The following is a 26863-nucleotide window of genomic DNA, read 5'->3' on the forward strand; positions in this document are numbered from 1 at the left end:
CGAGCCCCCCCCCCCTGGGTATCAAGTACCTGAATTAGAAATTTAAATTCATACATTGGCTTTCTTTCGGGGCCGGGTCGTAAGATTTTGTTCCATCTCTCATCACTCAGAAATAATTTTAAGCAGGACAACAAAACAACACTGTAAGTTTCTTCAGTAAGGGACGATTTCCCTTGAATAATATTATACACTTAATGTCTGGTCCAGAGGAAAACAGTTAGTTTTTTTTTCCCGAGAAACTCGATGCTCCCCGAAACGAAGTCGAGGGAAACATCGAGACTCGAGGGAAAACAAAACTAACTGTTTCCCGAGGGAACAGACATTAAGTGCTTTGTTATATATCCTAAAGAACAAATTAAACAAACAATCGACATAGCGTTAACAACAGCACGCCTGATCACGACTTTTTTTTTCTTTTATCAAAAACTGCAAGGGGGGGGACTGCGATGGACTAGCATTCTATCCAGGAGGGAGTAGAAATAATCTTAGCCGCTTAATGCGATCGAAACCGGGATAAGCTGTGACAGTATGGGCCATTTGGCTTGAGGCTCCGCTTTTATTTATTTTTAGGATTGATTTCTTTAAAACTCGAAATTGCGCATGCCTTCCAAATTTTGATTTAAAAAAAATTTGGTGGCATTTAGAAGTTCTTGTTGGCACAAGCGATCAGCGGTCTCCCCATTTATGCGGACCTCTGCGGAAGCAGCATCACACGATACTCGATTGTCGAGATGTTCGCTGTAAATGGTGATGTTTCTTCGGAATTCAAACCTCAAATCGCGGCTATGTTCTTTGAATACCAGTCTCTCGGAGTGTGTTTTGTCTGATTCTTGAAGAAAAACGTCTCTGAAACGGTGTTTAATGGGCTATTTAGTGCGAAATGTAGCCTTGGATTCAGGCTTTCGCTCGCTAACAAGGGACTCGATAGATGCCGTGGTGCTCAAGTTTTGAAGGCAATACCTACCAAATTGCGGGCGTTATTGTGGGATTTAGCAATCTGCGGATCGTGTACCGTCTAACGTTGGACATAAACCGAGATGAGAAGCAGGTAGGCTGCATGTGTGTCAAAATCTGCTCGAGAGAGTTCGATTTCAATAAAGGCGAAAAAAATCGAAAATGCTGGTACATGTGCTGATAAAAACGGTCACAACTTTTGAAATATTGAAAACGTACATGGGATTTTGCACATATTTGCAGATAAACGACTACTCTAGTCGGCTGTATAGGCGAGAAGTATTAGGTTGGTCCCAAAATTTAAAAAAATACCCTCTAAATCGAAGCCAATTACAGCCTTCACTCGATGGCGATTAGTAGTGGTCATAATACGCTCGATTTTGCCTTTTCAGGAGAATTGAGAGGCAAGTTGTGACTGTCTTGGAGAACTAGAAAGGTTTATGAGCAAGTTGATATAAAATTTGCGGCCAGATGATGCGAAATAAATATTTTATAGTGTTACGAAAAGTGCCTACTTTTCAATTTTCGAGACGTTGTGACGGGGGCTGACAAAGGAAAATATTTTATGGCTTCCTAACGCGTCCAGAATATCATTTCAAATCAAACCAAATCTGTTTTAGTTCTTACCTCGGTAAAGTCTTTCAGTTGACAGAGTTTCAGGCAAAATTATTTTTTACGCGAAATTGAGTGGGTGTTTCTAAGAAAGACGCCCTCTTAATTGCTTGCAAAATATCCTGTGAGATTTTTTAGTTGAACCACTATACATAGGAGACATATTTTTTCAGAAAACACTTTTAATATTCAGACAGTCATTTTCCTCCAGCACGCCTTTCTTTGTTCATAGTCTAATTATGTCGTTTTCAAAAACACATTGAATTTAAGTCTTTTTCCTATACAATGTTGTTGAAGGGAAATTGCTCGAGAAAAGAAAGACCCGAGTTGTTTAAAAATATATCATTACCTGCGTACATATAAGCGCAAGATAACTTCTGATCTTCAATTTAAAACTGATCATCCATTTTCTCAAAAGCCCAGGATAGACTAAACGACAAAATCTAAGGATTAAAACCGTACGTTTATATTTAATAATGTGCATTTATAGCGAGGATAGTTCTAAACCCCTTTACAGTCACCATATCTGTGGAATCGTTGTTGTGGCTGCTTTAGTTTCCATTTCGTGGAAAAAAAAGATGGCCTGTTGCTGAACCGTCGAAGAACCACTGAGGGCATTGCCATTCGGTCCCAGTCCTCCTTTCTACACCCTCACTCCTTGCTTTAACTTAACTTCATAAAACACCACTCAAATAACGAGGAAATCAACAACAAAATAAGTAATACAGCGACCGAATTAGCCGTTTAAGTTTCGTGTTAGATAGATCGAGGTAGATCGGGGTGAAATAATCTATTTTAGAAACCTCGACATTTTTCACAAAATTATACTAATTATATTTGGATTTCTCTTGCCTGCCTATCAAACAGTGTATTCCGCCATGGCTAATAAGCGTCGCCGCTAACAAAATGATAACAATCGCCTTGCCCAAGGTTGGTGATTCTATAACCATACTGATTGGTTCTCAAGATTTGTATTGTTCTGGTAAATAAAATTGCGAAAAATTTAAAAGCGTTATCATTTTTGAACAGGGGATTGGGGGGGGGGGGGGGTGGGGGGAAACCTCATTTGTTACACGACTCAAAAAGGAGGCACAGCGGTGAAAAGCAACCGAGTGTGCGCAGTAGCTATCGAATGGTTGCTAAGGCATAGTGAATAGCTTGAAAAAGTTCTTTGTTTTTGTCGCATTTTTCGGTCTTGACCGTGCACAAAACACAATAGTTATTTGCATTTTTCAGGAGCCCATTAGTAATGGGCTCCTGCATTTTTTTGTTCCCTTCAAGTTTGCCGAACAACAAAACAACAAACAGTGATAACGGTGACCAGTCTGGAAAAAGTAAGGCTTGCGAATTATACTAATTATTATGAAATGAGTTACCACTTTTTGGTTGTTAAATGTCAACCGTGACAAATTTTCGCTTGTTTTTCCGCGCCTGCGAAACCATTTTCTGTAATGTGAAACAACTGTGAGAAAACTGGCTGAAAATACCAAAAAACCGCCACTATTCGCGTTTCACACGCATGCAGTCATTGATATTTAATCTTTCTCAGTAAAACAAAACTTTGGGTGGCGTCTTTGTTGGCAACGGTTTGATTGACACCGACTTGCACCGTTTCCCTGCACCGCTATGCCGTCAAAGAAAAGTGCAGACTTTCCTACCCCCCTCCCCCCCACCCCCATCCGTTTCTTAGTTAATTTGAGCAGCAAAACAAAATTTACATATTGTATTTTATGTTATATTTTTTAATGAATTAACCAACGTTGACAACAGATTAGATCCGTCACCGTGAAGCCGTGAGAGCTCTTAGAGTTTTACTGAACTGCACTTTCGCACATCACACGAGCCGTTTCAATTCTATATCCCTCGCGTTCGGTATATCAATTCACTGAACCAGTGGAAGAACAAGATTTTGACCGTTTTATGTTCAAAAGGGGATGTTAAGTTGGTTTCGAAATCACTAAGTAGCGTAAACGAGCCAAATTGAAACGACCTGAAGAATGTGTCTTTGTCAAGGACAAGACATAAAGCCAAAACAGAACAAATCAAAACGAAACAAAAAAGAAAACAACCAGAAGCAAAACTAAACTAACAGAAATAAGATAAGAAAGCATATATTAGAAGGGAGTTACCTGAAGTAATAAATATAAGTAGATTCAAAATCACGGTAGGATATTACACGGATAGACGTTTTGAATTTCGGGAGATTGATTGTATAAGATCGGTCGGTCATGTCTTCCATTTTATTATTCTGTGCCCTGTTTTTGTTTTTGTCTCTAATACCAGAGGACGGCTGTTCTACAGGTACGTTTCTCCTATTTTCTTTTTTTTTCCTTTTTTAAGGAGACGTTAATATTTGAGCCATAAGAGTGACTAAACTGCCTAAAAAAACATATTTGGAATAGTGCTCATTGACATTATTGATATATTTGTTTTATTTCATTATTTGGTTTAACCCTAAGCAACGGTAAAGAAGCATGGCAGAAGCTTATTATTTAAAATAAAGATCATGTGAAGCATACAAACTGAGGGGGTAGCGAAAGGAAATTTATGAGGCTCAATATTTGATTTCATTAAGACTATTGGCAACTGAACAGATAGTACTCTAAAGACCGTTAAAAGGGAAATAGTTTCGTGAGCCGAATAACATCTGAAAACAATATTAAAATATGTATCTTCCCACAACCCAAACAAAAATTTGTATATGCCGCTGCAAAAAATAACAAGCGCTATTATTGCCAATTTCAAAGGTTCCATAACGTTTTATCGTACCACTACATAAATGCACTTGTTGTTTACCTCCACAATACCATTCAGGTATGCCTAAACATCAAGTACCCGAATTAGAAGTTTTCAATAAAAAAAGATTTTACTTCATAAAGCCAAAAAACGTTTTATTAAGTTCCATCTAATGTCGCTTAGGATAATTTTCAATTGGACAACGGAACGTGACTGTGAGTTCCGAAACAGGTAATTAACCTTGATGCATGATCGTGTTTGTTTCTGCGGGAAGCAGTAACTCCCTTCTACTGTTTTCCTAACACTTTTTTTCTTATTTGCTAAACTTAACTATTTTCTAACTAATTAGTGGAGCTCTGCTTTTGAGGAAACATGGCTAACATACCGATGCAGAAAAGTAGCTATATGGCTTTCCCATGAGGAAACTGACCAAAATGCTCCAAAATTTAATTATTGTATGCAAAAACAAAGCGCGTTGTGGCAATTGTTTAGGAAGTTAAAGGAAAAAACACACTAATAAAACTGTCCACGGGGCGCTGACAGTCTCTCAGTGGACATTTTGCCAACGCACAAAACTGTAAAGCACACCAAAATTGCATGGTTGAGTATACAAAAAAACCGGTCAGGTAACCGTTTACTGTTGATAGAGTCGTACAATTAATTGCTAGTTGGCACATACCTAGTCAAGTAGTTTGGACAAGTATTCTGGGGAACTACTAAACAATAGAAGGTTCAATTTATTTCTTTGTTATTTTTTAAGCTATGACATGGTATGCGACGCCATGCTATACCACACCAACGCCGCACAACGCCGCGCCATGCCATACCACGTCATGCCATGCCGGAGCTTGTCATTCCACGGTTTGCCATCAATGGCATTTCAAGACAAACTATGCCATTGTATGTCATTCCATGCAATTTAATGCCATGCTAAGCACTGTACTGTAAATGTCACTTTTAAAAGCAGAAAACTTGAGGGTTATGCTATTACGCTAATAGCATTTAAAATGAAACCATAAAGATACAGTGAATGACTGATAAAATGAGTAAAACTTTACTGGCTCACTTACACAGAAATTCCTGGAAGCTGCTTCGATAAAGCTGTTGGGGTTACCAATCGTAGTATCATTCCTGATGATCAGATAACAGCATCCTCTCAATATGACGATGGCTACCAGGCCTTTTAGGGTCGCCTTAACGGAGACCGAGGCGATGGCTGGTGTGCAAAAGAAGCTAACAGAAATGACGACTGGCTTCAGATTGATCTTGGAAAATCGATTGAAGTGTGCGCTGTTGCAACGCAGGGAGACAGAAATGGGAATGAATGGGCTACAGACTTCACGATTTCATACTCAAGCCATGGAATCAGCTGGACACAATATAAAGGACCAAATGGCGCGGTTGTGGTAAGCCTCCATTTACATTCTAAAATCAAGTACTCAGCTACATGTACGATTTTTTTTTAGCTTTTGGAATGTATAAGACGCTCCAGTTTACAACGAATAACCCTGGCTTTTACCTTGAAGGGAATGTGGGCTTTGCGTATCCAGAATGATCACAATTTTGGTCGTTGCGATATGAAAATAAAAAAATTGTAAATATTTCAAAGGTATTTCTTCGTCAAAATGTAAAAATTCGCTATGTTATTAAGTTACACACAAATTTAATGAAACAAATTAATTCTTAATGATTGTAAACTTACAATGAAGTGAATGAATGAATGACAAGGAAGCAAACAATTTACGCGAGTATTTAAAATGAAACTGACAAAATTTATTTCAAACAGTGAAAACTATCTATGGCTAATAAAGCTTCAACCTTAGACGCACCTTTAGTTGGATTTTTACTGACGCGTAAATTTTCACGTGCTTAAAAAAATTGTATGAACTACTTGCGTAAACGTGAACGCAAGTCGTTCATACATTGTCTTTATTTATTTTTTTTTTTCACGCACGTAAACGCACATAAAAAATAACGTGAAAGTGAAAATCCGCCCTTACTCAGTGAAGCGTATTACCTCTTTACACAGGAATTTCACAGGCAGGGTGATAGCAACACAATTGACCAACACAAGTTCCCAGTGCTAGTACCTGCAAGATATATTCGCTTTCATCCAACTAAGCAACATCAGTGGAATTGTCTCAGGGTCGAGGTATATGGAATGGATGGTGAGCTTTCATGTTTCCATATGCTGTCCCAGCCTGCGAGCAGGTTCTCTTGTTTAGGATACAGCTATTCCAATTACGTTGTCGGATCAAAGCTAAGTTTTGCAAGACAAGATCGAAAGGTTCGATGGGTAGAAGAAAGCTACTGCACTCGTTGAATGCTATTGGTACTTAACGACCTGATGGCAAACATGATTTTCTACGCTTGCGTTCTCTTTAGACATGTGTAAACAAGGTACATTTAGCATACCGAATTTAAGAATAATTTTCCAAACTCAAAGCCATGTGGCAGTGAAGATGAAGTTGCAGAGAAAGGCTTTCTGAGAAGTAAAACAAATACTTTACGTGCAAAAATAAAAAATTACGCATTTCGTCTAGGTCAATAGGCAAATTTTCAATAATACCCAGACCACCAATCGATCCTGTTTCGAAGGCTTAAACACTACATCGGACAATGCATGTTAATTGAGATAGCTGTATCTCACAATTACAAAGCTACGAGTACCGTAACTTACAAGTCAAAAAAGGTTAACCTTAAACAGGAAACTGTGCTTGCAGGCTATTGCTGTCCCAACCTCAGAAGGGAAGGCTGTCTGATAAGCAATTTCTGCATAATGTAACAATGAAAAATGTTTTCAGGTCTAAGCAGCCAACGACGGAGGCTCGGATAACATTTTGATTCTTCTGGGAATTACAAAAACGAAACGTAGCTGTTGATTTATTATGCATTGCTGTTAAGGAAATGAAGATAATCAATTTTGTCTGTGTCTTCCGTTCGTGAGTTTCTTCCGCTGGTTTTCTTCGGCTACTTCCGCGGATTTTTTCGTATTTTTTCGCATCTTTATAACATTTGAAACTGCTATACTTTCAAATAAAACGCTCTTGTCACGTGCCGGCGCTCTATCCTTGACAAGAAAACCCAAGTACCTATGCGGCCGTATTCTGTTGAATTATTTCTTTACCACTTTTTAGAATTAGATCTATTTAGCTTTCCTGACGATATTGCAAATTGTCAGGGTAACTTTACATGATGTCGGGGAAAGGTGGTGGGGGAACCTTGAAAAGCCGTGAAATTGTGACAAGAGATTACAACAAAGCGATGCACTGTTATTGCCTGATTTGAGGCTGATTAGACAATTTTTCACTTGCGGATTTCTGTTTATCTGGTTGCGTTCGAAGTATATTCATTTGGCAAAGTGTAATAAAGTGAAGTCATGACAGTGCCGGTTTCTTCTTTTCCAGGCCAATGTCGTCACTTGCAGTTTACAGCGGCCCGAGTGTTCAAAGAAAAACGTCTGGTAAACCACGTGATTCATACTGCTGACGTAATGGATGAGGGCCTCTGTAGGGTACTATGTTTTTCAGATTACAACTGTGTCAGTTATAATTTTATGACGGGAAGTGAAACTGGAAAACACAAATGTGAACTGAATAATGCTACCCATGAAGAGCATAAAGAAGACCTGGAGGAAAACCTACATTTTGTGCACCGAGGAGCTTCGGTAAGAATGAAAGTCAAATCTTCGCAATTTGATCCAAATGAATTCAGTGCCGCAATGCTGAGTTATCAGTACCAACAAAATTCCTCCCAATCTCCCAATCTCACACTCTCTTATTATAATAAGGCTTCTCGTACTAATGCTTTACGTGTACAATTCACCGTTGTTACGTTATTCGATTAAGAAATGAGGGAGGCAAATCTTCAACGGACAGCAGTATAAAACTTTGAACGGTCATTCACAAGAAATGAAGTAAAAAGACAAAAAAAACAAACAAAACACGTTTCAATTATAACTCAAATTATTTTTTTTTTAAAAAGAACCTGCTTGAGCGACCTTTTTTATTACAACTACATAAGCTTTAAAAATACAATGTAATATTTTATCTTAATTTTTATAAACATGTTTTTTTTTTTTAAAGATTGAAGCGCAGCCAGGATGAGACATAATAAAATCAATAAAAACGTTCACTGGCTAAAAATATTAAAATTAATGAGCTTTCGGCTGTCGCTCTACAGCCTTCCCCTGAATTTAGACCACCAATTGAACAACAACCGAACGTAGTTTACAAAATTCCTTGCGCTGATTGTGACTGGTGCTATGTGGGTGAAACCGGCCGATGTTTTGAAACCCGCAAAAAAGAACATATCAGGAATGTAAAAACCTGTGCGAATGGCTCAAACATTGCGAAACATGCGTGGTCATCCGACCATCGCATAGACTTTGAGAACTCTAGTGTCAATGACAGAGGCTCTTTTCGCATTAGTAAAACTTTGGAGGCTTGGCACACCTCTGCTACTAAGCATGCTGACAATAATTCAAAGCCCATTCCAAGCCAATACTGTATTTTTTTTAAAAAAATAGCCTCTTAATTTGCACTTTTTTACTTCGCTTTTGTTTTTCATTATCTTCTTTTTATCTCACCTTTCTTGTATATATTTTATTCATTTTGTACTCAATTTTTAATCCGTCGAAGGCTGTAGAGCGACAGCCGAAAGCTCATTATTTTTAATATTTTTAGCCAGTGAACGTTTTTACTGATTTTATTATGTTTTTTATTTTATTCTTATAATTTGTTATATAATTAGTTATATAATTACATAACTAGTTATAACTAATTAGTTAATTAGTTATATTTCTTATTATCTTTTAGAAGCGTCATTATTTTAAAGCATTAAGCATATACAATGGCAATAATTGTGAATATATTTTTTTTTAAATTAAGCTTTCTGGGAGGACTACTTGTTCATAAGCTCTGCTGCTACTTGTTCCCACTTTGAAATAAATTCGTCATTATAAATAAAATAAAAATTATTTTATTTATTATATATATGACTGGATTTATGAAAACCAGGTTAGTGAAATTGTCACCGTTGTTAGCGCAAATCGACGTAAACGCGTTTTTTTCTCGCCGCCAAAGTAGACGATATAAAAACTAAAGTGAATGTCAGTCTTTTTTTCTCTCCTCCTCTCTCTTTTCTACCTTTCAGCGCTGTAGTTCATTTTTTTCCTTTCTCAGCATGTTTTTAGGCCACATCGCAGTGTAATGTACTTGGTCAAAAACACTCAGGTCACCGGCTTTTCTTTGACCACGTTTTCATAAATCCAGTTATATATATATATGTCTGAATTTATCAAAACCAGGTCAAGGAAATTTTCACCGTTTTAAGCGCAAATCGCTGTAAAAGCGTTTTTTTCTCGCCAGAAACTATCTCCAAACTCGATGATATAAAAACTAAAGGGAATGTCAGTCTTTTTTTTCCCTTCTCCTCTCTCTTCTCTACCTTTCAGCGCTGTATTTCTTTTTTTTTTTTCCCCCTTTCTTGTTGCGTTTTGAGCCAATTCGCGCAGTAACGTACTTGTTCAAGAATACTGACGTCACTTTTCTCTGACCCGGTTTTGATAAATTCAGACATATGATTCAATAGTATGAGCAGGGAAAGCCTGGATTTCTCTCTAGATGCATAGAAAATGATTGATTGTAACTCGAGAAGCTCATTCTTGGCCTTTCCGGTCATACTATTGAATCATATGTCTGAATTTATCAAAACCAGGTCAAGGAAATTTTCACCGTTTTAAGCGCAAATCGCTGTAAAAGCGTTTTTTTCTCGCCAGAAACTATCTCCAAACTCGATGATATAAAAACTAAAGGGAATGTCAGTCTTTTTTTCCCTTCTCCTCTCTCTTCTCTACCTTTCAGCGCTGTATTTCTTTTTTTTTTTTTCCCCCCCTTTCTTGTTGCGTTTTGAGCCAATTCGCGCAGTAACGTACTTGTTCAAGAATACTGACGTCACTTTTCTCTGACCCGGTTTTGATAAATTCAGACATATGATTCAATAGTATGAGCAGGGAAAGCCTGGATTTCTCTCTAGATGCATAGAAAATGATTGATTGTAACTCGAGAAGCTCATTCTTGGCCTTTCCGGTCATACTATTGAATCATATGTCTGAATTTATCAAAACCAGGTCAAGGAAATTTTCACCGTTTTAAGCGCAAATCGCTGTAAAAGCGTTTTTTTCTCGCCAGAAACTATCTCCAAACTCGATGATATAAAAACTAAAGGGAATGTCAGTCTTTTTTTCCCTTCTCCTCTCTCTTCTCTACCTTTCAGCGCTGTATTTCTTTTTTTTTTTTCCCCCCCTTTCTTGTTGCGTTTTGAGCCAATTCGCGCAGTAACGTACTTGTTCAAGAATACTGACGTCACTTTTCTCTGACCCGGTTTTGATAAATTCAGACATATGATTCAATAGTATGAGCAGGGAAAGCCTGGATTTCTCTCTAGATGCATAGAAAATGATTGATTGTAACTCGAGAAGCTCATTCTTGGCCTTTCCGGTCATACTATTGAATCATATGTCTGAATTTATCAAAACCAGGTCAAGGAAATTTTCACCGTTTTAAGCGCAAATCGCTGTAAAAGCGTTTTTTTCTCGCCAGAAACTATCTCCAAACTCGATGATATAAAAACTAAAGGGAATGTCAGTCTTTTTTTCCCTTCTCCTCTCTCTTCTCTACCTTTCAGCGCTGTATTTCTTTTTTTTTTTTTTCCCCCCTTTCTTGTTGCGTTTTGAGCCAATTCGCGCAGTAACGTACTTGTTCAAGAATACTGACGTCACTTTTCTCTGACCCGGTTTTGATAAATTCAGACATATGATTCAATAGTATGAGCAGGGAAAGCCTGGATTTCTCTCTAGATGCATAGAAAATGATTGATTGTAACTCGAGAAGCTCATTCTTGGCCTTTCCGGTCATACTATTGAATCATATGTCTGAATTTATCAAAACCAGGTCAAGGAAATTTTCACCGTTTTAAGCGCAAATCGCTGTAAAAGCGTTTTTTTCTCGCCAGAAACTATCTCCAAACTCGATGATATAAAAACTAAAGGGAATGTCAGTCTTTTTTTCCCTTCTCCTCTCTCTTCTCTACCTTTCAGCGCTGTATTTCTTTTTTTTTTTTCCCCCCTTTCTTGTTGCGTTTTGAGCCAATTCGCGCAGTAACGTACTTGTTCAAGAATACTGACGTCACTTTTCTCTGACCCGGTTTTGATAAATTCAGACATATGATTCAATAGTATGAGCAGGGAAAGCCTGGATTTCTCTCTAGATGCATAGAAAATGATTGATTGTAACTCGAGAAGCTCATTCTTGGCCTTTCCGGTCATACTATTGAATCATATGTCTGAATTTATCAAAACCAGGTCAAGGAAATTTTCACCGTTTTAAGCGCAAATCGCTGTAAAAGCGTTTTTTTCTCGCCAGAAACTATCTCCAAACTCGATGATATAAAAACTAAAGGGAATGTCAGTCTTTTTTTCCCTTCTCCTCTCTCTTCTCTACCTTTCAGCGCTGTATTTCTTTTTTTTTTTTCCCCCCCCTTTCTTGTTGCGTTTTGAGCCAATTCGCGCAGTAACGTACTTGTTCAAGAATACTGACGTCACTTTTCTCTGACCCGGTTTTGATAAATTCAGACATATGATTCAATAGTATGAGCAGGGAAAGCCTGGATTTCTCTCTAGATGCATAGAAAATGATTGATTGTAACTCGAGAAGCTCATTCTTGGCCTTTCCGGTCATACTATTGAATCATATGTCTGAATTTATCAAAACCAGGTCAAGGAAATTTTCACCGTTTTAAGCGCAAATCGCTGTAAAAGCGTTTTTTTCTCGCCAGAAACTATCTCCAAACTCGATGATATAAAAACTAAAGGGAATGTCAGTCTTTTTTTCCCTTCTCCTCTCTCTTCTCTACCTTTCAGCGCTGTATTTCTTTTTTTTTTTCCCCCCCTTTCTTGTTGCGTTTTGAGCCAATTCGCGCAGTAACGTACTTGTTCAAGAATACTGACGTCACTTTTCTCTGACCCGGTTTTGATAAATTCAGACATATGATTCAATAGTATGAGCAGGGAAAGCCTGGATTTCTCTCTAGATGCATAGAAAATGATTGATTGTAACTCGAGAAGCTCATTCTTGGCCTTTCCGGTCATACTATTGAATCATATGTCTGAATTTATCAAAACCAGGTCAAGGAAATTTTCACCGTTTTAAGCGCAAATCGCTGTAAAAGCGTTTTTTTCTCGCCAGAAACTATCTCCAAACTCGATGATATAAAAACTAAAGGGAATGTCAGTCTTTTTTTCCCTTCTCCTCTCTCTTCTCTACCTTTCAGCGCTGTATTTCTTTTTTTTTTTTTCCCCCCTTTCTTGTTGCGTTTTGAGCCAATTCGCGCAGTAACGTACTTGTTCAAGAATACTGACGTCACTTTTCTCTGACCCGGTTTTGATAAATTCAGACATATGATTCAATAGTATGAGCAGGGAAAGCCTGGATTTCTCTCTAGATGCATAGAAAATGATTGATTGTAACTCGAGAAGCTCATTCTTGGCCTTTCCGGTCATACTATTGAATCATATGTCTGAATTTATCAAAACCAGGTCAAGGAAATTTTCACCGTTTTAAGCGCAAATCGCTGTAAAAGCGTTTTTTTCTCGCCAGAAACTATCTCCAAACTCGATGATATAAAAACTAAAGGGAATGTCAGTCTTTTTTTCCCTTCTCCTCTCTCTTCTCTACCTTTCAGCGCTGTATTTCTTTTTTTTTTTTTCCCCCCCTTTCTTGTTGCGTTTTGAGCCAATTCGCGCAGTAACGTACTTGTTCAAGAATACTGACGTCACTTTTCTCTGACCCGGTTTTGATAAATTCAGACATATGATTCAATAGTATGAGCAGGGAAAGCCTGGATTTCTCTCTAGATGCATAGAAAATGATTGATTGTAACTCGAGAAGCTCATTCTTGGCCTTTCCGGTCATACTATTGAATCATATGTCTGAATTTATCAAAACCAGGTCAAGGAAATTTTCACCGTTTTAAGCGCAAATCGCTGTAAAAGCGTTTTTTTCTCGCCAGAAACTATCTCCAAACTCGATGATATAAAAACTAAAGGGAATGTCAGTCTTTTTTTCCCTTCTCCTCTCTCTTCTCTACCTTTCAGCGCTGTATTTCTTTTTTTTTTTTTCCCCCCTTTCTTGTTGCGTTTTGAGCCAATTCGCGCAGTAACGTACTTGTTCAAGAATACTGACGTCACTTTTCTCTGACCCGGTTTTGATAAATTCAGACATATGATTCAATAGTATGAGCAGGGAAAGCCTGGATTTCTCTCTAGATGCATAGAAAATGATTGATTGTAACTCGAGAAGCTCATTCTTGGCCTTTCCGGTCATACTATTGAATCATATGTCTGAATTTATCAAAACCAGGTCAAGGAAATTTTCACCGTTTTAAGCGCAAATCGCTGTAAAAGCGTTTTTTTCTCGCCAGAAACTATCTCCAAACTCGATGATATAAAAACTAAAGGGAATGTCAGTCTTTTTTTCCCTTCTCCTCTCTCTTCTCTACCTTTCAGCGCTGTATTTCTTTTTTTTTTTTCCCCCCCTTTCTTGTTGCGTTTTGAGCCAATTCGCGCAGTAACGTACTTGTTCAAGAATACTGACGTCACTTTTCTCTGACCCGGTTTTGATAAATTCAGACATATGATTCAATAGTATGAGCAGGGAAAGCCTGGATTTCTCTCTAGATGCATAGAAAATGATTGATTGTAACTCGAGAAGCTCATTCTTGGCCTTTCCGGTCATACTATTGAATCATATGTCTGAATTTATCAAAACCAGGTCAAGGAAATTTTCACCGTTTTAAGCGCAAATCGCTGTAAAAGCGTTTTTTTCTCGCCAGAAACTATCTCCAAACTCGATGATATAAAAACTAAAGGGAATGTCAGTCTTTTTTTCCCTTCTCCTCTCTCTTCTCTACCTTTCAGCGCTGTATTTCTTTTTTTTTTTCCCCCCCTTTCTTGTTGCGTTTTGAGCCAATTCGCGCAGTAACGTACTTGTTCAAGAATACTGACGTCACTTTTCTCTGACCCGGTTTTGATAAATTCAGACATATGATTCAATAGTATGAGCAGGGAAAGCCTGGATTTCTCTCTAGATGCATAGAAAATGATTGATTGTAACTCGAGAAGCTCATTCTTGGCCTTTCCGGTCATACTATTGAATCATATGTCTGAATTTATCAAAACCAGGTCAAGGAAATTTTCACCGTTTTAAGCGCAAATCGCTGTAAAAGCGTTTTTTTCTCGCCAGAAACTATCTCCAAACTCGATGATATAAAAACTAAAGGGAATGTCAGTCTTTTTTTCCCTTCTCCTCTCTCTTCTCTACCTTTCAGCGCTGTATTTCTTTTTTTTTTTTCCCCCCCCTTTCTTGTTGCGTTTTGAGCCAATTCGCGCAGTAACGTACTTGTTCAAGAATACTGACGTCACTTTTCTCTGACCCGGTTTTGATAAATTCAGACATATGATTCAATAGTATGAGCAGGGAAAGCCTGGATTTCTCTCTAGATGCATAGAAAATGATTGATTGTAACTCGAGAAGCTCATTCTTGGCCTTTCCGGTCATACTATTGAATCATATGTCTGAATTTATCAAAACCAGGTCAAGGAAATTTTCACCGTTTTAAGCGCAAATCGCTGTAAAAGCGTTTTTTTCTCGCCAGAAACTATCTCCAAACTCGATGATATAAAAACTAAAGGGAATGTCAGTCTTTTTTTCCCTTCTCCTCTCTCTTCTCTACCTTTCAGCGCTGTATTTCTTTTTTTTTTTTTTTCCCCCCTTTCTTGTTGCGTTTTGAGCCAATTCGCGCAGTAACGTACTTGTTCAAGAATACTGACGTCACTTTTCTCTGACCCGGTTTTGATAAATTCAGACATATGATTCAATAGTATGAGCAGGGAAAGCCTGGATTTCTCTCTAGATGCATAGAAAATGATTGATTGTAACTCGAGAAGCTCATTCTTGGCCTTTCCGGTCATACTATTGAATCATATGTCTGAATTTATCAAAACCAGGTCAAGGAAATTTTCACCGTTTTAAGCGCAAATCGCTGTAAAAGCGTTTTTTTCTCGCCAGAAACTATCTCCAAACTCGATGATATAAAAACTAAAGGGAATGTCAGTCTTTTTTTCCCTTCTCCTCTCTCTTCTCTACCTTTCAGCGCTGTATTTCTTTTTTTTTTTTTTCCCCCCTTTCTTGTTGCGTTTTGAGCCAATTCGCGCAGTAACGTACTTGTTCAAGAATACTGACGTCACTTTTCTCTGACCCGGTTTTGATAAATTCAGACATATGATTCAATAGTATGAGCAGGGAAAGCCTGGATTTCTCTCTAGATGCATAGAAAATGATTGATTGTAACTCGAGAAGCTCATTCTTGGCCTTTCCGGTCATACTATTGAATCATATGTCTGAATTTATCAAAACCAGGTCAAGGAAATTTTCACCGTTTTAAGCGCAAATCGCTGTAAAAGCGTTTTTTTCTCGCCAGAAACTATCTCCAAACTCGATGATATAAAAACTAAAGGGAATGTCAGTCTTTTTTTCCCTTCTCCTCTCTCTTCTCTACCTTTCAGCGCTGTATTTCTTTTTTTTTTTTTTCCCCCCTTTCTTGTTGCGTTTTGAGCCAATTCGCGCAGTAACGTACTTGTTCAAGAATACTGACGTCACTTTTCTCTGACCCGGTTTTGATAAATTCAGACATATGATTCAATAGTATGAGCAGGGAAAGCCTGGATTTCTCTCTAGATGCATAGAAAATGATTGATTGTAACTCGAGAAGCTCATTCTTGGCCTTTCCGGTCATACTATTGAATCATATGTCTGAATTTATCAAAACCAGGTCAAGGAAATTTTCACCGTTTTAAGCGCAAATCGCTGTAAAAGCGTTTTTTTCTCGCCAGAAACTATCTCCAAACTCGATGATATAAAAACTAAAGGGAATGTCAGTCTTTTTTTCCCTTCTCCTCTCTCTTCTCTACCTTTCAGCGCTGTATTTCTTTTTTTTTTTTTTTCCCCCCTTTCTTGTTGCGTTTTGAGCCAATTCGCGCAGTAACGTACTTGTTCAAGAATACTGACGTCACTTTTCTCTGACCCGGTTTTGATAAATTCAGACATATGATTCAATAGTATGAGCAGGGAAAGCCTGGATTTCTCTCTAGATGCATAGAAAATGATTGATTGTAACTCGAGAAGCTCATTCTTGGCCTTTCCGGTCATACTATTGAATCATATGTCTGAATTTATCAAAACCAGGTCAAGGAAATTTTCACCGTTTTAAGCGCAAATCGCTGTAAAAGCGTTTTTTTCTCGCCAGAAACTATCTCCAAACTCGATGATATAAAAACTAAAGGGAATGTCAGTCTTTTTTTCCCTTCTCCTCTCTCTTCTCTACCTTTCAGCGCTGTATTTCTTTTTTTTTTTTTCCCCCCTTTCTTGTTGCGTTTTGAGCCAATTCGCGCAGTAACGTACTTGTTCAAGAATACTGACGTCACTTTTCTCTGACCCGGTTTTGATAAATTCAGACATATGATTCAATAGTATGAGCAGGGAAAGCCTGGATTTCTCTCTAGATGCATAGAAAATGATTGATTGTAACTCGAGAAGCTCATTCTTGGCCTTTCCGGTCATACTATTGAATCATATGTCTGAATTTATCAAAACCAGGTCAAGGAAATTTTCACCGTTTTAAGCGCAAATCGCTGTAAAAGCGTTTTTTTCTCGCCAGAAACTATCTCCAAACTCGATGATATAAAAACTAAAGGGAATGTCAGTCTTTTTTTCCCTTCTCCTCTCTCTTCTCTACCTTTCAGCGCTGTATTTCTTTTTTTTTTTTTTCCCCCTTTCTTGTTGCGTTTTGAGCCAATTCGCGCAGTAACGTACTTGTTCAAGAATACTGACGTCACTTTTCTCTGACCCGGTTTTGATAAATTCAGACATATGATTCAATAGTATGAGCAGGGAAAGCCTGGATTTCTCTCTAGATGCATAGAAAATGATTGATTGTAACTCGAGAAGCTCATTCTTGGCCTTTCCGGTCATACTATTGAATCATATGTCTGAATTTATCAAAACCAGGTCAAGGAAATTTTCACCGTTTTAAGCGCAAATCGCTGTAAAAGCGTTTTTTTCTCGCCAGAAACTATCTCCAAACTCGATGATATAAAAACTAAAGGGAATGTCAGTCTTTTTTTTCCCTTCTCCTCTCTCTTCTCTACCTTTCAGCGCTGTATTTCTTTTTTTTTTTTTTCCCCCCTTTCTTGTTGCGTTTTGAGCCAATTCGCGCAGTAACGTACTTGTTCAAGAATACTGACGTCACTTTTCTCTGACCCGGTTTTGATAAATTCAGACATATGATTCAATAGTATGAGCAGGGAAAGCCTGGATTTCTCTCTAGATGCATAGAAAATGATTGATTGTAACTCGAGAAGCTCATTCTTGGCCTTTCCGGTCATACTATTGAATCATATGTCTGAATTTATCAAAACCAGGTCAAGGAAATTTTCACCGTTTTAAGCGCAAATCGCTGTAAAAGCGTTTTTTTCTCGCCAGAAACTATCTCCAAACTCGATGATATAAAAACTAAAGGGAATGTCAGTCTTTTTTTTCCCTTCTCCTCTCTCTTCTCTACCTTTCAGCGCTGTATTTCTTTTTTTTTTTTTTTCCCCCCTTTCTTGTTGCGTTTTGAGCCAATTCGCGCAGTAACGTACTTGTTCAAGAATACTGACGTCACTTTTCTCTGACCCGGTTTTGATAAATTCAGACATATGATTCAATAGTATGAGCAGGGAAAGCCTGGATTTCTCTCTAGATGCATAGAAAATGTTTGATTGTAACTCGAGAAGCTCATTCTTGGCCTTTCCGGTCATACTATTGAATCATATGTCTGAATTTATCAAAACCAGGTCAAGGAAATTTTCACCGTTTTAAGCGCAAATCGCTGTAAAAGCGTTTTTTTCTCGCCAGAAACTATCTCCAAACTCGATGATATAAAAACTAAAGGGAATGTCAGTCTTTTTTTCCCTTCTCCTCTCTCTTCTCTACCTTTCAGCGCTGTATTTCTTTTTTTTTTTTTCCCCCCTTTCTTGTTGCGTTTTGAGCCAATTCGCGCAGTAACGTACTTGTTCAAGAATACTGACGTCACTTTTCTCTGACCCGGTTTTGATAAATTCAGACATATGATTCAATAGTATGAGCAGGGAAAGCCTGGATTTCTCTCTAGATGCATAGAAAATGATTGATTGTAACTCGAGAAGCTCATTCTTGGCCTTTCCGGTCATACTATTGAATCATATGTCTGAATTTATCAAAACCAGGTCAAGGAAATTTTCACCGTTTTAAGCGCAAATCGCTGTAAAAGCGTTTTTTTCTCGCCAGAAACTATCTCCAAACTCGATGATATAAAAACTAAAGGGAATGTCAGTCTTTTTTTCCCTTCTCCTCTCTCTTCTCTACCTTTCAGCGCTGTATTTCTTTTTTTTTTTTTTTGCCCCTTTCTTGTTGCGTTTTGAGCCAATTTGCGCAGTAACGTACTTGTTCAAGAATACTGACGTCACTTTTCTCTGACCCGGTTTTGATAAATTCAGACATATGATTCAATAGTATGAGCAGGGAAAGCCTGGATTTCTCTCTAGATGCATAGAAAATGTTTGATTGTAACTCGAGAAGCTCATTCTTGGCCTTTCCGGTCATACTATTGAATCATATGTCTGAATTTATCAAAACCAGGTCAAGGAAATTTTCACCGTTTTAAGCGCAAATCGCTGTAAAAGCGTTTTTTTCTCGCCAGAAACTATCTCCAAACTCGATGATATAAAAACTAAAGGGAATGTCAGTCTTTTTTTCCCTTCTCCTCTCTCTTCTCTACCTTTCAGCGCTGTATTTCTTTTTTTTTTTTTCCCCCCTTTCTTGTTGCGTTTTGAGCCAATTCGCGCAGTAACGTACTTGTTCAAGAATACTGACGTCACTTTTCTCTGACCCGGTTTTGATAAATTCAGACATATGATTCAATAGTATGAGCAGGGAAAGCCTGGATTTCTCTCTAGATGCATAGAAAATGATTGATTGTAACTCGAGAAGCTCATTCTTGGCCTTTCCGGTCATACTATTGAATCATATGTCTGAATTTATCAAAACCAGGTCAAGGAAATTTTCACCGTTTTAAGCGCAAATCGCTGTAAAAGCGTTTTTTTCTCGCCAGAAACTATCTCCAAACTCGATGATATAAAAACTAAAGGGAATGTCAGTCTTTTTTTCCCTTCTCCTCTCTCTTCTCTACCTTTCAGCGCTGTATTTCTTTTTTTTTTTTTCCCCCTTTCTTGTTGCGTTTTGAGCCAATTCGCGCAGTAACGTACTTGTTCAAGAATACTGACGTCACTTTTCTCTGACCCGGTTTTGATAAATTCAGACATATGATTCAATAGTATGAGCAGGGAAAGCCTGGATTTCTCTCTAGATGCATAGAAAATGTTTGATTGTAACTCGAGAAGCTCATTCTTGGCCTTTCCGGTCATACTATTGAATCATATGTCTGAATTTATCAAAACCAGGTCAAGGAAATTTTCACCGTTTTAAGCGCAAATCGCTGTAAAAGCGTTTTTTTCTCGCCAGAAACTATCTCCAAACTCGATGATATAAAAACTAAAGGGAATGTCAGTCTTTTTTTCCCTTCTCCTCTCTCTTCTCTACCTTTCAGCGCTGTATTTCTTTTTTTTTTTTTCCCCCCTTTCTTGTTGCGTTTTGAGCCAATTCGCGCAGTAACGTACTTGTTCAAGAATACTGACGTCACTTTTCTCTGACCCGGTTTTGATAAATTCAGACATATGATTCAATAGTATGAGCAGGGAAAGCCTGGATTTCTCTCTAGATGCATAGAAAATGATTGATTGTAACTCGAGAAGCTCATTCTTGGCCTTTCCGGTCATACTATTGAATCATATGTCTGAATTTATCAAAACCAGGTCAAGGAAATTTTCACCGTTTTAAGCGCAAATCGCTGTAAAAGCGTTTTTTTCTCGCCAGAAACTATCTCCAAACTCGATGATATAAAAACTAAAGGGAATGTCAGTCTTTTTTTCCCTTCTCCTCTCTCTTCTCTACCTTTCAGCGCTGTATTTCTTTTTTTTTTTTTTGCCCCTTTCTTGTTGCGTTTTGAGCCAATTTGCGCAGTAACGTACTTGTTCAAGAATACTGACGTCACTTTTCTCTGACCCGGTTTTGATAAATTCAGACATATGATTCAATAGTATGAGCAGGGAAAGCCTGGATTTCTCTCTAGATGCATAGAAAATGTTTGATTGTAACTCGAGAAGCTCATTCTTGGCCTTTCCGGTCATACTATTGAATCATATGTCTGAATTTATCAAAACCAGGTCAAGGAAATTTTCACCGTTTTAAGCGCAAATCGCTGTAAAAGCGTTTTTTTCTCGCCAGAAACTATCTCCAAACTCGATGATATAAAAACTAAAGGGAATGTCAGTCTTTTTTTCCCTTCTCCTCTCTCTTCTCTACCTTTCAGCGCTGTATTTCTTTTTTTTTTTTCCCCCTTTCTTGTTGCGTTTTGAGCCAATTCGCGCAGTAACGTACTTGTTCAAGAATACTGACGTCACTTTTCTCTGACCCGGTTTTGATAAATTCAGACATATGATTCAATAGTATGAGCAGGGAAAGCCTGGATTTCTCTCTAGATGCATAGAAAATGATTGATTGTAACTCGAGAAGCTCATTCTTGGCCTTTCCGGTCATACTATTGAATCATATGTCTGAATTTATCAAAACCAGGTCAAGGAAATTTTCACCGTTTTAAGCGCAAATCGCTGTAAAAGCGTTTTTTTCTCGCCAGAAACTATCTCCAAACTCGATGATATAAAAACTAAAGGGAATGTCAGTCTTTTTTTCCCTTCTCCTCTCTCTTCTCTACCTTTCAGCGCTGTATTTCTTTTTTTTTTTTTCCCCCTTTCTTGTTGCGTTTTGAGCCAATTCGCGCAGTAACGTACTTGTTCAAGAATACTGACGTCACTTTTCTCTGACCCGGTTTTGATAAATTCAGACATATGATTCAATAGTATGAGCAGGGAAAGCCTGGATTTCTCTCTAGATGCATAGAAAATGATTGATTGTAACTCGAGAAGCTCATTCTTGGCCTTTCCGGTCATACTATTGAATCATATGTCTGAATTTATCAAAACCAGGTCAAGGAAATTTTCACCGTTTTAAGCGCAAATCGCTGTAAAAGCGTTTTTTTCTCGCCAGAAACTATCTCCAAACTCGATGATATAAAAACTAAAGGGAATGTCAGTCTTTTTTTCCCTTCTCCTCTCTCTTCTCTACCTTTCAGCGCTGTATTTCTTTTTTTTTTTTTTTGCCCCTTTCTTGTTGCGTTTTGAGCCAATTTGCGCAGTAACGTACTTGTTCAAGAATACTGACGTCACTTTTCTCTGACCCGGTTTTGATAAATTCAGACATATGATTCAATAGTATGAGCAGGGAAAGCCTGGATTTCTCTCTAGATGCATAGAAAATGTTTGATTGTAACTCGAGAAGCTCATTCTTGGCCTTTCCGGTCATACTATTGAATCATATGTCTGAATTTATCAAAACCAGGTCAAGGAAATTTTCACCGTTTTAAGCGCAAATCGCTGTAAAAGCGTTTTTTTCTCGCCAGAAACTATCTCCAAACTCGATGATATAAAAACTAAAGGGAATGTCAGTCTTTTTTTCCCTTCTCCTCTCTCTTCTCTACCTTTCAGCGCTGTATTTCTTTTTTTTTTTTTTTCCCCCCTTTCTTGTTGCGTTTTGAGCCAATTCGCGCAGTAACGTACTTGTTCAAGAATACTGACGTCACTTTTCTCTGACCCGGTTTTGATAAATTCAGACATATGATTCAATAGTATGAGCAGGGAAAGCCTGGATTTCTCTCTAGATGCATAGAAAATGATTGATTGTAACTCGAGAAGCTCATTCTTGGCCTTTCCGGTCATACTATTGAATCATATGTCTGAATTTATCAAAACCAGGTCAAGGAAATTTTCACCGTTTTAAGCGCAAATCGCTGTAAAAGCGTTTTTTTCTCGCCAGAAACTATCTCCAAACTCGATGATATAAAAACTAAAGGGAATGTCAGTCTTTTTTTCCCTTCTCCTCTCTCTTCTCTACCTTTCAGCGCTGTATTTCTTTTTTTTTTTTTTTGCCCCTTTCTTGTTGCGTTTTGAGCCAATTTGCGCAGTAACGTACTTGTTCAAGAATACTGACGTCACTTTTCTCTGACCCGGTTTTGATAAATTCAGACATATGATTCAATAGTATGAGCAGGGAAAGCCTGGATTTCTCTCTAGATGCATAGAAAATGTTTGATTGTAACTCGAGAAGCTCATTCTTGGCCTTTCCGGTCATACTATTGAATCATATGTCTGAATTTATCAAAACCAGGTCAAGGAAATTTTCACCGTTTTAAGCGCAAATCGCTGTAAAAGCGTTTTTTTCTCGCCAGAAACTATCTCCAAACTCGATGATATAAAAACTAAAGGGAATGTCAGTCTTTTTTTCCCTTCTCCTCTCTCTTCTCTACCTTTCAGCGCTGTATTTCTTTTTTTTTTTTTCCCCCCCTTTCTTGTTGCGTTTTGAGCCAATTCGCGCAGTAACGTACTTGTTCAAGAATACTGACGTCACTTTTCTCTGACCCGGTTTTGATAAATTCAGACATATGATTCAATAGTATGAGCAGGGAAAGCCTGGATTTCTCTCTAGATGCATAGAAAATGATTGATTGTAACTCGAGAAGCTCATTCTTGGCCTTTCCGGTCATACTATTGAATCATATGTCTGAATTTATCAAAACCAGGTCAAGGAAATTTTCACCGTTTTAAGCGCAAATCGCTGTAAAAGCGTTTTTTTCTCGCCAGAAACTATCTCCAAACTCGATGATATAAAAACTAAAGGGAATGTCAGTCTTTTTTTCCCTTCTCCTCTCTCTTCTCTACCTTTCAGCGCTGTATTTCTTTTTTTTTTTTTCCCCCCTTTCTTGTTGCGTTTTGAGCCAATTCGCGCAGTAACGTACTTGTTCAAGAATACTGACGTCACTTTTCTCTGACCCGGTTTTGATAAATTCAGACATATGATTCAATAGTATGAGCAGGGAAAGCCTGGATTTCTCTCTAGATGCATAGAAAATGATTGATTGTAACTCGAGAAGCTCATTCTTGGCCTTTCCGGTCATACTATTGAATCATATGTCTGAATTTATCAAAACCAGGTCAAGGAAATTTTCACCGTTTTAAGCGCAAATCGCTGTAAAAGCGTTTTTTTCTCGCCAGAAACTATCTCCAAACTCGATGATATAAAAACTAAAGGGAATGTCAGTCTTTTTTTCCCTTCTCCTCTCTCTTCTCTACCTTTCAGCGCTGTATTTCTTTTTTTTTTTTTTTGCCCCTTTCTTGTTGCGTTTTGAGCCAATTTGCGCAGTAACGTACTTGTTCAAGAATACTGACGTCACTTTTCTCTGACCCGGTTTTGATAAATTCAGACATATGATTCAATAGTATGAGCAGGGAAAGCCTGGATTTCTCTCTAGATGCATAGAAAATGATTGATTGTAACTCGAGAAGCTCATTCTTGGCCTTTCCGGTCATACTATTGAATCATATGTCTGAATTTATCAAAACCAGGTCAAGGAAATTTTCACCGTTTTAAGCGCAAATCGCTGTAAAAGCGTTTTTTTCTCGCCAGAAACTATCTCCAAACTCGATGATATAAAAACTAAAGGGAATGTCAGTCTTTTTTTCCCTTCTCCTCTCTCTTCTCTACCTTTCAGCGCTGTATTTCTTTTTTTTTTTTTTCCCCCCTTTCTTGTTGCGTTTTGAGCCAATTCGCGCAGTAACGTACTTGTTCAAGAATACTGACGTCACTTTTCTCTGACCCGGTTTTGATAAATTCAGACATATGATTCAATAGTATGAGCAGGGAAAGCCTGGATTTCTCTCTAGATGCATAGAAAATGATTGATTGTAACTCGAGAAGCTCATTCTTGGCCTTTCCGGTCATACTATTGAATCATATGTCTGAATTTATCAAAACCAGGTCAAGGAAATTTTCACCGTTTTAAGCGCAAATCGCTGTAAAAGCGTTTTTTTCTCGCCAGAAACTATCTCCAAACTCGATGATATAAAAACTAAAGGGAATGTCAGTCTTTTTTTCCCTTCTCCTCTCTCTTCTCTACCTTTCAGCGCTGTATTTCTTTTTTTTTTTTTTTCCCCCTTTCTTGTTGCGTTTTGAGCCAATTCGCGCAGTAACGTACTTGTTCAAGAATACTGACGTCACTTTTCTCTGACCCGGTTTTGATAAATTCAGACATATGATTCAATAGTATGAGCAGGGAAAGCCTGGATTTCTCTCTAGATGCATAGAAAATGATTGATTGTAACTCGAGAAGCTCATTCTTGGCCTTTCCGGTCATACTATTGAATCATATGTCTGAATTTATCAAAACCAGGTCAAGGAAATTTTCACCGTTTTAAGCGCAAATCGCTGTAAAAGCGTTTTTTTCTCGCCAGAAACTATCTCCAAACTCGATGATATAAAAACTAAAGGGAATGTCAGTCTTTTTTTCCCTTCTCCTCTCTCTTCTCTACCTTTCAGCGCTGTATTTCTTTTTTTTTTTTTTCCCCCTTTCTTGTTGCGTTTTGAGCCAATTCGCGCAGTAACGTACTTGTTCAAGAATACTGACGTCACTTTTCTCTGACCCGGTTTTGATAAATTCAGACATATGATTCAATAGTATGAGCAGGGAAAGCCTGGATTTCTCTCTAGATGCATAGAAAATGATTGATTGTAACTCGAGAAGCTCATTCTTGGCCTTTCCGGTCATACTATTGAATCAATTGATTCAATAGTATGAGCAGGGAAAGCCTGGATTTCTCTCTAGATGCATAGAAAATGATTGATTGTAACTCGAGAAGCTCATTCTTGGCCTTTCCGGTCATACTATTGAATCATATGTCTGAATTTATCAAAACCAGGTCAAGGAAATTTTCACCGTTTTAAGCGCAAATCGCTGTAAAAGCGTTTTTTTCTCGCCAGAAACTATCTCCAAACTCGATGATATAAAAACTAAAGGGAATGTCAGTCTTTTTTTTCCCTTCTCCTCTCTCTTCTCTACCTTTCAGCGCTGTATTTCTTTTTTTTTTTTTCCCCCTTTCTTGTTGCGTTTTGAGCCAATTCGCGCAGTAACGTACTTGTTCAAGAATACTGACGTCACTTTTCTCTGACCCGGTTTTGATAAATTCAGACATATGATTCAATAGTATGAGCAGGGAAAGCCTGGATTTCTCTCTAGATGCATAGAAAATGATTGATTGTAACTCGAGAAGCTCATTCTTGGCCTTTCCGGTCATACTATTGAATCATATGTCTGAATTTATCAAAACCAGGTCAAGGAAATTTTCACCGTTTTAAGCGCAAATCGCTGTAAAAGCGTTTTTTTCTCGCCAGAAACTATCTCCAAACTCGATGATATAAAAACTAAAGGGAATGTCAGTCTTTTTTTCCCTTCTCCTCTCTCTTCTCTACCTTTCAGCGCTGTATTTCTTTTTTTTTTTTTCCCCCTTTCTTGTTGCGTTTTGAGCCAATTCGCGCAGTAACGTACTTGTTCAAGAATACTGACGTCACTTTTCTCTGACCCGGTTTTGATAAATTCAGACATATGATTCAATAGTATGAGCAGGGAAAGCCTGGATTTCTCTCTAGATGCATAGAAAATGATTGATTGTAACTCGAGAAGCTCATTCTTGGCCTTTCCGGTCATACTATTGAATCAATTGATTCAATAGTATGAGCAGGGAAAGCCTGGATTTCTCTCTAGATGCATAGAAAATGATTGATTGTAACTCGAGAAGCTCATTCTTGGCCTTTCCGGTCATACTATTGAATCATATGTCTGAATTTATCAAAACCAGGTCAAGGAAATTTTCACCGTTTTAAGCGCAAATCGCTGTAAAAGCGTTTTTTTCTCGCCAGAAACTATCTCCAAACTCGATGATATAAAAACTAAAGGGAATGTCAGTCTTTTTTTCCCTTCTCCTCTCTCTTCTCTACCTTTCAGCGCTGTATTTCTTTTTTTTTTTTTTTCCCCCCTTTCTTGTTGCGTTTTGAGCCAATTCGCGCAGTAACGTACTTGTTCAAGAATACTGACGTCACTTTTCTCTGACCCGGTTTTGATAAATTCAGACATATGATTCAATAGTATGAGCAGGGAAAGCCTGGATTTCTCTCTAGATGCATAGAAAATGATTGATTGTAACTCGAGAAGCTCATTCTTGGCCTTTCCGGTCATACTATTGAATCAATTGATTCAATAGTATGAGCAGGGAAAGCCTGGATTTCTCTCTAGATGCATAGAAAATGATTGATTGTAACTCGAGAAGCTCATTCTTGGCCTTTCCGGTCATACTATTGAATCATATGTCTGAATTTATCAAAACCAGGTCAAGGAAATTTTCACCGTTTTAAGCGCAAATCGCTGT

The 26863-nt window shown here is 37.9% G+C and overlaps 1 pseudogene across 1 annotated transcript in view; it reads left to right on the forward strand.

Annotated features, from left to right (window-relative positions):
• Positions 1-3752: 3752 nt before the first annotated feature.
• The window catches only part of LOC144634727 (uncharacterized), a 46597-nt pseudogene continuing 23486 nt past the window's right edge, over positions 3753-26863 (forward strand). Inside the window, exons 1-4 of the transcript XR_013567245.1 lie at positions 3753-3867; positions 5377-5708; positions 6332-6470; positions 7710-7969. The product of XR_013567245.1 is annotated as an uncharacterized LOC144634727 (transcript). The remainder of the gene's footprint in view (positions 3868-5376; positions 5709-6331; positions 6471-7709; positions 7970-26863) is intronic.

The sequence above is a fragment of the Oculina patagonica genome, chromosome 13, assembly GCF_052425735.1.
Source record: "Oculina patagonica isolate OP01 chromosome 13, crgOcupat, whole genome shotgun sequence".
Classification (NCBI taxonomy): Eukaryota; Metazoa; Cnidaria; class Anthozoa; order Scleractinia; family Oculinidae; genus Oculina; species Oculina patagonica.